At 45.4% G+C, this 8,910-nt stretch overlaps 1 long non-coding RNA gene across 1 annotated transcript; it reads left to right on the forward strand.

Moving 5' to 3' along the window:
* Positions 1-210: 210 nt before the first annotated feature.
* Positions 211-3,340, forward strand: LOC123403211. Its single transcript, XR_006611431.1, has 2 exons — positions 211-2,311; positions 2,506-3,340. It is a non-coding gene; the product is annotated as an uncharacterized LOC123403211 (long non-coding RNA).
* Positions 3,341-8,910: the final 5,570 nt, after the last annotated feature.

Here is an 8,910-nt window from a genome sequence, read left to right on the forward strand (position 1 = left end):
GACAAAAGACATGTACACATTAAAGACAGTAAAACTGAACCAAAACCCAGCCCACTCACGCACTTGGCATTCTCTCCCGTCAGATCACAAGTTCGGATCATTCCTGGTCGTCTGATCTGCATTTAGATTAAACTGGGCCGACTGTCAACCCAGCCCACTCAAGCACTTGACATTTTCAGCCGTCAGATCACATGTTCGGATCATTCCTGATCGTCTGATCTGCATTTAGATTAAACTGGACCGACTGTCTTTTGGGCAGCTACTCCGGTAGCCGAATCAAAGGCCCGTGGTTAACTGGCTTCTTGCAGAAAATAAAAAACAGCTAATGAGTGCATCCCTTCGCTCCTCACACCGCTTCATCCTCTCCCCGCCGCCACCCACGATAGCATCTCGTCCCTCCTTGTATCCCCGCACGCCGATGTCGCTGCCTACACCTCCGCATCCCTCGTCCACCTCACGGCGCAATCCTCCACCGTGGAATCCGGTGCAGGACCGCGCCCAAGCGCGTGTACAACGGAGAGATGGCGGCTGGTGGCGGCGGCCTGTTCAAGATGTGAAGGCGGAAGGGAAGGTTGGTGCGAGGCTATCCGACGACGGTCACCTAGATGTGGCTGGTGGTGGCGGCGGATTAAGGTGGGCGCGTTGGCAGGGCTTCTCTCCTTCCCCTCCTCCCAATCTCCTCTGTGCACCCGCATGAAGAGTAGCAGCAGCCGACAGCTGATGCTCCTCCGACCTGACTGCACGGTGTCCAGCACCTCGCAACGCCAACCTACAGCCCGTCCGCCCGCCCCCAGCACCCAATTCACACTCATATATATGTGGATGTAGTGCGCAATTTGATTGTATATGATACGAGGTAGTTAAAGTTGATGCAATAGTCAATTTGATTAGAGGATGTACCATGTTTGTATGGCAGAGTAAGAGCCACCTCCGCCCACTAACCCGATGCAGCATCACTGTTGAACACCTGTACTCTGCCCCAACCAGCTCTCATGGGGCACGACTCTGACCTTTACAGATCTGGCAGGCGTCATCTCGAGCACATGGTATTTCAGTTTTAAACTTGTCATATTTGTGTGCATTGAGCAAACAGCAAGCCTCACACAGCTGATTGGTTCCATTAATCTACAATTGATACGTGCATATGTGAAAAAGTTACATAAGATGCCTTGAGACAATTTTGGTGGATAAAAAGGATATCTGAACTACTTTTTACCGCAGTAACATCTACTACCTCCGTTCGAAAATAAGTGGGGTGGTTTTAGTTCAGTTTGAAAACTACGCCACTTATTTCCTAACAAAGGGAATACATGTTTGTCTTCCTGGTCTTTTCTTAGAATGCCATAACATGTATTTAAGTCTGCAGTATGCTCTAGATGATGCATAGTAAAAAAAACCTACATAACATTTCTGCAATTTCTGATGGACAGAGACGATATCACCAAGTTATATTTACAAGATGCAAATGAATGCATTCTCCATAATAATAGGTAAAAATACTGTTTCAAATAACTTAGATGGGTAAGTTGGGTTTGTCCTTCCTAATAACTATTTAGTACATGCTCTCCATCTGCTCTCACGTATGGAGAATCATAATCACATTGAATCTAATGATCAGCCTTGGATAGACTCTCATAACTCATGGAGATCATTGCATATTGACACACAAGCAGATTGTCAAGATTTGTCTGGCAATACTGATATTTGTAATCTTCTTGAGAGGTAATTTTCCTCTAATTCCCAGTATATATTTTTGCATATTTCCACCTGTGCATGCACTTAGGTTCACTCGTAGCAAAACTTATTTTTATGTAGACAATACTGAGATGCAAGTGTTCCGTAAAACTTTGCTAGCCTGCCAATAAAAAGCCACTACAAGTTCGGCTTTGTAAATATAATTTCTAAATTTAACTCTTTGGTGCTTATCTGCTTTGGTTACTATTTTGGGATTTTATCTCCAATGTTTATGTATGCAACTTGCCCGATTCCACTATTCGTGTAATTGCACTTGTTCAATTCTCCTTTTCATATAACTGCACCTCGTTTTAATGAATATATTACAGATACTAATGAATGTCATCCAAAGTGCTTTCCTCTTGGGTCTATTGTAGAAGGATTAGCTTAATTTTTTTCACTTTACTTTCTTAGACAAGCAACTGAAAGTTTGATTCCGCTTCATGTCTTCCCGTTGCAATATTTGGTCCTTTGACCGGGAACGTTCTTCTTCCAAAATGAAAGTGCTTCTGGAATCGGCAACAAGGTTAACCTTGAGATGATGATAGTAATTGATATGGATAGTTCGGAATGTGAGGTGACTAACTTTCCTTTTAGATGCCATACTCTTTACGTTATTTGGGCGCAAACCATGTATTTATGCCTTGATGTTTAGGTTGAATTTCTCTTATGTAAGAGCTGATTGCGAACATGCTACAAGTACATGAAATTAATTTAGTGCTTCCTTTTTTGACATATTGCATACCGAGTGTTTCGCTTCATCTATTGTAGAACAGACAAAAAAGCTATTCATTCTGCCTCAACATACTTTGCATCATGTCGATCCGGATGACGAGACCATACTATCACACTACTTTGCTTTAGAGGAAGTGTTTCGATGTCTACTCCTTCTAGCTACATACTTCACAGATAATGGTATGTGTTTACAGCTCTTGACTCACGTAGTCTCGGTGTAGTTCATATTGATGTTCAGCTTTAGTTATCAATAAATTTGCATCAGTGCTTGTGTTTTGTACTTGACAGTACCACATTAATTCACAGTAAACAGGTTGAAATCATCTCTTCAAACTTAAAATATGAAAAATTAACTTCGTTTAATATTTATTATGGATGTACCTATTGTTCTATTGCAGAACTAGAATGAGCGACAACTTGCATCATCATATTTCTTATTTACATTATTCAGTTCATACATTTGATATGGCAAAATTCACACTTGTAATGATCACACATTACTCGTTTGCATTTTCCACATGTGAAAGCTAGGACAAGAAGCCGTCGACGAGCACCTGAGGCTCTACTTTGTTGCTAATTATGATGATTGATGTGGTTGTGTGCCATTGACATTGACAACGTTACATAAATTCTGTTTTTTTTTGGTAAATACTAAAAAGAATCGGATGCGAAGTAGTGCAAGTGATGCTGAGAAGGTGGCCCACTGAAGCAAAAAAAGGGAATTGGGTATTAGGAGCACAAGGAAAACGCCAAGCTGTGGAGCCATACCAAGGACAGTGCATGCCCGACAGAGGTGAGGGAACACTATGTAAACTAAGATCACAACGTTTGAGACAGTGTGCAATATTATGTTCATGGATGCTTCTATTTATCCCTAGTTGTCAAGTTTGTTTTCATTGTGACGTTTGATTAAATACTACTTTCTCCGTCCCAAAATAAGTGACTCGGCTTTGTACTAACTTTAGTACAAAGTTAGTACAAAGTTGAGTCACTTATTTTGAAACAGAGGGAGTACATAATTGGTACATGCTTTAACATGACATGTATTTTCAAACCTGAGCCATGATTTTATCCATTGCCACAATTACCATAAAAGTAAATGTCAAAATAGTTTTGATTCTTATGCCACATTTGTCTTGATATTGATGCGCTCTCTTGCTCTTTGCACTTCTATTCATATTTGTTTCGATATCTTTATTAGAAGGGACTATGAGAGCGGGGTGCACATGTCCTTGTACTAATTCACACAGCCTAGATCAATGTTATTAGAAGGGATTATGAAGGAGGGTGCCCATGGCCTTGCACAAACGCACACAGCCCGGATCAATGTTACTGAAAAAATTGAACCCATTTAATAGTACATGACATTATAGGGCTCTTTCTGATGGACCATGTAACCACCTAATATATGGAACATGAAGTAAACAATGGCACTATAGTCGACCAAATCTGCTAAAAGATTACAAACTTCCACACCATTTCATAACAATCTAGAAACAAAATAGAGCCCTCCATATTTGTATCAATCCCTAAATGATGTCAAGATGGACGGGCGCAGCAACGCGCGCCACCAATGATCTAGTATGATCTAAAAGAGAACATATATGGAGTCGTTCTGTGTACATAAAATATCATATGAAAGGATGAGCAGAAACGGAACATATCTACAAGTGAAACTAGAGCAAGAAATTGTAGCAGGAATTCAAATAAAAGGAACACGAGCACGTACTGAGTTGCAACAGCAGTAGGGTTGGTGTTGGCGTTGTCGTTGGCCATGTTACCGAAGAGGTGGTCGACGTCGGGGAAGAAGTCGTCGTCCGGGAAGAGATCGTCGGTATCCGTGACGGAAGCCAGTAGTCGCGCTGAGCGCTCTCCAAAAACCTTATCGCCTTTCTCCCGTACAGGACTCGAATAGACGGAGTTTCGGAGGCCTAGTGTCCTGACATACGGTGGATGTCGCAAGTCGGGATGGGGAAGAACGTAGCAGCAACACAGAGAGATGGAACCGGTGGTGCGTTTCTCTGGAGAGGAGTGACGTCTCTTTTATAGGCGCAAAAGAAGGAGGCGAGAGGTCAGCGACGGGAGCCGAAGCGAAAATGCTAGACCTACTAAAGCCTACATAAGTTTACTAAACCTTTCAACTAATCTAAACATGCCCCCCTGATTTTCAGGGGTGGATGGGCCTCATCCTTCTCTTAATCCAATCAGTTGTTGCCAAGTCAGACTATTATGTAAATGTACGTAAACATTTACGTAGATGTAGCATTGCTCGGAGCCGAAGAGAACGAGGGAGACAAAACGAACAGACAGCAGCCGAAGGGTGCAGCGTTCAGCTTCTGAGTGACCTTTCGTATACCAGTCGTGCGCGGCAAAAACTTATTTCGGCTCGGCTCATACCCACAACCCGCGTCGAGGCGTAGGAGGAGCGCGTGTATGTCTCTCTTATTCTCAAGCTCATACATGTGTGGAAACATACTCCCTTATAAGGAGGTCCAACTCCCACTAAACTAGCAATGTGGGACTAAACATTTCCGCATCTTGCCTTGCATAAATGGGCTGCGTGGGCCTCTGAGATTTATTAGAAATTTTTGAAATTATATATTGGGCTGGCCTAAAATAGATTAAAAAAATCCAACAAGATGTAGGAGAAGAAGCTTGGAGGAGGAGAAGGTTGAAGACATAGGGGTTGGTGGCGAAAGTAAAAAAAATATGAGTGAGTAGTGATGAAATTAAATCATGTCACATGTGCGGGCAGTGAACAGGCTGTCTAGGAAGGGTCATCTTGGTTCAGGATGCGGGATTTTATCTCAGCGGGATGCATTTCATGGACAGAAGTGTGATGTTTCAAAAACATATGAAATTCTGAAACTGTATATAAGAAACTAAAATTTTCAAAAGCAGTACTCTAACGTTGCCATCCCGAACGAAAACATACTTTTTGTTGTCACCGTAAACAAAATTGACTTTTCATCGCCGGCCCAAATGAAAATTGGGCATATCGTTAGCAGACGTATATGATTATTTTCCCGAGCAATGGCCCACCTTTGCAGCTGCACAATCCATGAAAAAAGAAAGCATACGCGAATGACAAAGTGCAAGGGTGTGCTCGCGCTTAGTATATCACTGATTTTATACATTTTTCATGAGGACCGTCAAAAGTACAGCGAGGGCTTCTGTTTAGCGCTTTAGAGCATCTCCAACAGCCACGCTATACTAGCGTCGCGCCGCAAAAAAAGGGACTATAGCGCGCACGCAACGCGGCCGGCAGCTCCAGCGGACGCGCAAAAAACGCGCGCGCGCTAAAACGAGTTGGGCGCGCTGGCCATAGCCTCATCCCGCGCGGTTAATTTCGGGCGTCCACTTCCGCGTGCGGCAGACTCGAGCGCGCGCGCGAACTCGCCCTTTCCTTCCTCCTTCGCACCCGCGCGCGCCGGCGCCAGCGCCCCGGCCACCATGGACGCGCACACCGGCGCCCCACTGTACAGCCGCGACCCTCCCGCCGCCGCCGCCGCCGCCGCCACCGGAGCTCCGCCGACCGTCGGCCTCGCGCGCAGCCTCTTCTTACCGCCGCGGATGACCACGCCGACGGGTGGCGTTGCGCCGGCGCCGTCCCGTGCTGCCGCCGCGCCGTCAAAGCTCCCCAATGCGTCGGAGCCGAAGAAAGGAAAAACATCCGCGAAAAAGAAGGCGGCGGACGGCTCCGGCAGCTCGAAGGCGAAGAAGAAGCTTGCAGGGCGGCGGACGGGCGCGGCGTCTACCGAAGCGCCGATGAGCTCACTCTTTGAGCCGGCGGCCGACGCGCACCACGTGTTCGACGAAATGCTCCCAAGGTGAAAAAAAATCCAACTTTTATTTTCTTGTTATTTTTTCAATGCATCATCATATAGATAGCTTATATTTGCATTTGTAGTCTCAAAGATGATGTATACATGTCAACAATGGGTGTTGGGTCCAACAATTCGCATTGGTCTCAAACCAATGACATTCATTTGGACGACCATGAGTTTGAGGTGGACGAGGAGGGTGAGGGCATTGTCGAGGCGCCGAAAGGAAGAGCGGGCAATTACACCACCAACGGTGACAAATTACTATGCAATACTTGGTTGCAAGTGTCGAGGGATCCATCCGTTGGAGGTGATCAAAGTAGAGATGCTTATTGGGGGCGAATGAAAGAACACTTTGATGCTCACAACGTGAGTGGAATTGACCGCTCCGAGAGATCACTTCGGTCCCGATGCTCGACAATCAACTCGGATTGTCAAAAGTGGGCGGCCGCACAAAAGGCAGTTGACAAGCTTAACCCAAGTGGCACAAATGAGGATGATAGAGTAAGTGGCATCTCATACATGTTCATCATACTTGTTTTTGGTGTCCGAAGTGCTAACTTGTTTTGTTTTTCTTGTAGTACAACATTGCACAAAACTTGTTCAAAGAAGAGACGAGGACAACCAAGAAGGGGAAGATCAAGAAAGGAAAGATCTTTACCTTGCCTCATTGCTATGAAGTGTTGAAGGATGATGAGAAATGGAAGAAGCGTGAAGATTTGGATGATTTGCATTTGAGCAACAAACGCAAGCGCACAATTGAGTTGAATGATGATGAGGAGGAGGATGATGCATCAAGTGATGACGGCAAGAGAAGCCCCACACCCAACTCGGTTTCATACTCGAAACCAAAACGACCGGATGGGTGCAAGAAGGACAAAACCGAAAAGAAGAAGAGGAAAGGAGATGATGAGCTCACAAATGCTATGGAAGCTATTATGAAGGCAAGAAAAGAAGCGAACGAGGTGAGGAAAATGGCAAGGAACCAAGATGCCGCGGCCGAGGAGAGGAGGTTGGCGGCCGAGGAGAGGAGGGTGGCCGCCGAGGAGAGGAAAGTGGCATTGGAGGAGAGGAAGGTGGGCATGGAGGAGCGAGCTAAGTTGTTGGAATGGGAAAAGCACTTGTTCTTCTTGGACACATCTTTGTTCAATGATGCGCAAAAGGAATATGTCAACCTTGCCCGTGAAGAAGTCTTGATTCAAAAAAGAGCCATGATCCGCGGTGGCCTTGGCGGCATGGGTGGCGGTGGCCTCGGCGCCATGGGAGGCTTGGGTGGCTTCGGCGCCATGGGAGGCATGGGTGCACCTCCGGCCGCCATGGGAGGCATGGGTGGCTTTGGAGCACCCTCCAACGCTATGGGAGGCATGGGTGGCTTTGGAGCACCCTCCAACGCTATGGGAGGCATGGGTGGCATGAGTTTTGCTTCTCTCATGGGAGGCATGGGTGTACCTCCGGTCGCCATGGGAGGCATGGGTGCACCTCCGGCCATGGGTGGAATGTCTTTCGATGTGCCTCACACACATACCCATGAAAATGCCGTTGAAGAACTTGCCAAGACCGTCGGAGCTACACGTGATGCGGTGCGTGATGAGGTTAGGGAGGAAGATTCATCTTCGAAGGCGGAAGAATCGTCGGCGGAAGAAGAGGAAGAAGAGGAAGAAGACGAGGAAGATGGTTGATGTGTTTATGTCTTCAACTTTGTTGGATGAACTTGTATTTTGAACTTGGTTTGCATTTTGAACTTGGTTGGATGAACTTGTGGGCGTGATTTTTATTCATCAACTTGTTTGTGTTAAAAATTTCACATGTTCATTGCATTTTGATGAATGTTTCAAACTATTTTGTGTCCATATGCCCTATATTTGAAAGCTGCTGGAGCGGAGCGCGCGCGCTGCATTTTAAAACTGCTGCTGGAGCCAGCGCTGCGCGACGCGGCAAACCAGGCGACCAGCGCGCGGCAAACAGGTTTTTTAGGCGCGGCGCGTAGCGCGGCTGTTGGAGATGCTCTTAGCGCGACTTGGTAACCTGGTGCTCACGCGCCTATTTGTTTGGCCCAACCCAAACAGCGGGCCCTCACTTGGTTCGTCCGCCCAGCCGTTGACCTGACTGCTAATAAATTGAATTTTCCGAAACAAGTTCATAGGCTAAAAAAAATCATCCTATTAAAGAAAATTTTTTGAGAAAAAAATCATGCATTTGCCAAAAATCAAGCATTTGCAAAAAAAATTTGCCAAATTAAAAAAATAGTTGAGACTACCTAAACAATTGACATTGCCTAAATAGTGTACTACAATTCCATTTTAATAATAATGAAAATTGTCACATTCCATTGATCAGTTGTTTCTTTTCGAGTCGATGACTACCTAATAATTCTTGAGAAAATGAGATATGTTTGTCAATCATTAATTCCATCCGTGAGAGAGTCAAGAAGATGACTTGGTTGGTGCGAGGTTGCTAAAGGATTTAATTTTGCACTTTCGTTACATACATTAGCTCTTTCTGTCCATATGCCCACAAGCTAGCATTTCTTTTCAAAGTAAATCAGTGAAGCAGTAGTCGATTGTTACCTACCAGGCAACGATAAGCGGGTGTGATACTATGAGAGTTAGCTAGGAGG

Source organism: Hordeum vulgare, chromosome 6H (genome assembly GCF_904849725.1).
Source record: "Hordeum vulgare subsp. vulgare chromosome 6H, MorexV3_pseudomolecules_assembly, whole genome shotgun sequence".
NCBI classification, from domain to species: domain Eukaryota; kingdom Viridiplantae; phylum Streptophyta; class Magnoliopsida; order Poales; family Poaceae; genus Hordeum; species Hordeum vulgare.